Source organism: Nicotiana tabacum, chromosome 21, assembly GCF_000715075.1.
Source record: "Nicotiana tabacum cultivar K326 chromosome 21, ASM71507v2, whole genome shotgun sequence".
Classification (NCBI taxonomy): domain Eukaryota; kingdom Viridiplantae; phylum Streptophyta; class Magnoliopsida; order Solanales; family Solanaceae; genus Nicotiana; species Nicotiana tabacum.
In genome coordinates, this window is record NC_134100.1 from 78990591 (window position 1) to 78992009 (window position 1419).

The 1419-nt window shown below is 40.8% G+C and overlaps 1 non-coding gene across 1 annotated transcript; it reads right to left on the bottom strand.

Annotated features, from left to right (window-relative positions):
- Nucleotides 1-270: 270 nt before the first annotated feature.
- On the bottom strand, nucleotides 271-377 carry LOC142175650 (small nucleolar RNA R71). Its single transcript, XR_012704744.1, has one exon. It is a non-coding gene; the product is annotated as a small nucleolar RNA R71 (small nucleolar RNA).
- Nucleotides 378-1419: the final 1042 nt, after the last annotated feature.

Here is a 1419-nt window from a genome sequence, read left to right on the forward strand (position 1 = left end):
AGGTTACATCAAACCATTCAGAACTGTTGTGTCTTCAGTGGAAAGATGAACGAATATCCAAACACACATCTAATGGACCTCAAGGAGATCATGAACACTTTTCAATACAACGGGGTGTCGCAATATGCAGTGTACTTAAGGGCATTCCCCTTTTCACTTAAAGATGATACAAAGCAGTGGCTTCAAAGTTTGCCCACGGGATCAATTAGAACATGGGAAGAGATGACCAAAAAATTCCTTGATAAATATTTCTCCTCAGCTAATACGGGCAAGTTTAGTAGAGAAATCCATAACTTTTGCCAGGAAGAGACTGAAACTGTTTTTGAAGCATGGGAGAGGTTTAAGGAGATTGTTAGAAAGTGTCAACATAGTGGAATTGAACTCTGGATGCAACTCCAGGACTTTTGGGAAGGATTGACACCGGCCTCGCGTAGAACATTGAGCAATGCAGTTGGAGGCCCTTTGATGAATAAGACTCCAGAAGAGAGAGTTACAATTCTTGATGAGTTATCTGAAGATGCTAATCAGTGGCCCTCTAAGATTGCTGAAAGAATAAGATCAACTGGTGTTCGCCAAGTTGATGCTAACACATCTGTATATGTATAACTCGATGCTATGTCTAAAGAAATACGAAAGCTGAGCTTAGCCTCGATACAAAATGAGCCCCGGCTTGTGATATATGCGGAAGAGAACACCCTACTCATGAGTGTCAAGTCTCAACTGAGAAACTGAATACTGTGGGAAATTATAATTTTAATGCAATGGGTCAGAAGCACCCCAAATTTTCATGGAGTTCACCTGGGGGTACCGCTAATGCATGGAAACAAAACAACCCCAAATTTTAGGGATAAAGAGATCCTAGTTTTATGAATTAGCCGAGGTAGCGATTTCAGCCTCAACAACCCAATCAGTCTAGTCTAGAAGATCTCATGAAGGCCTTCATTGTGAAAACTGATGAAATATTGAAGTGCAAGGGGCAGAAATTCTAAATTTAGAGAAGCAAGTGGGACATATCGCAACAATACTATTTGAGAGGGTTCCAAGAACTCGCCCTACTGATATTGAAAGAAATCCCAAAGAAACAGTGAATGTTGTAACCTTGAGAAGTGGGCAAGTGTTGAAAGATCCTACCCCGATCTAAAAAGATGTGAGACTTGAAAAAGAAAGTGGGGAGCATCTGAAAAGTGGGGAGGACAAGAAGAAAGGCCCGATGAAAGCTGAGAAAAAGAAGAAGGAAAAAAAATCGAGAAGGAAGGAACATGAGGAGAGCAAGCATCTGCCTGTGCTACCTTTCCCTCAAAAGTTATGTAGAGAAAAGCTGGACAACAGTTTGAGAGATTTCTGGATGTGCTGAAACAGGTTCATGTAAATTTACCATTCACATAAGTGCTCTCACAAATGCCTTCTTATGCTAAATTC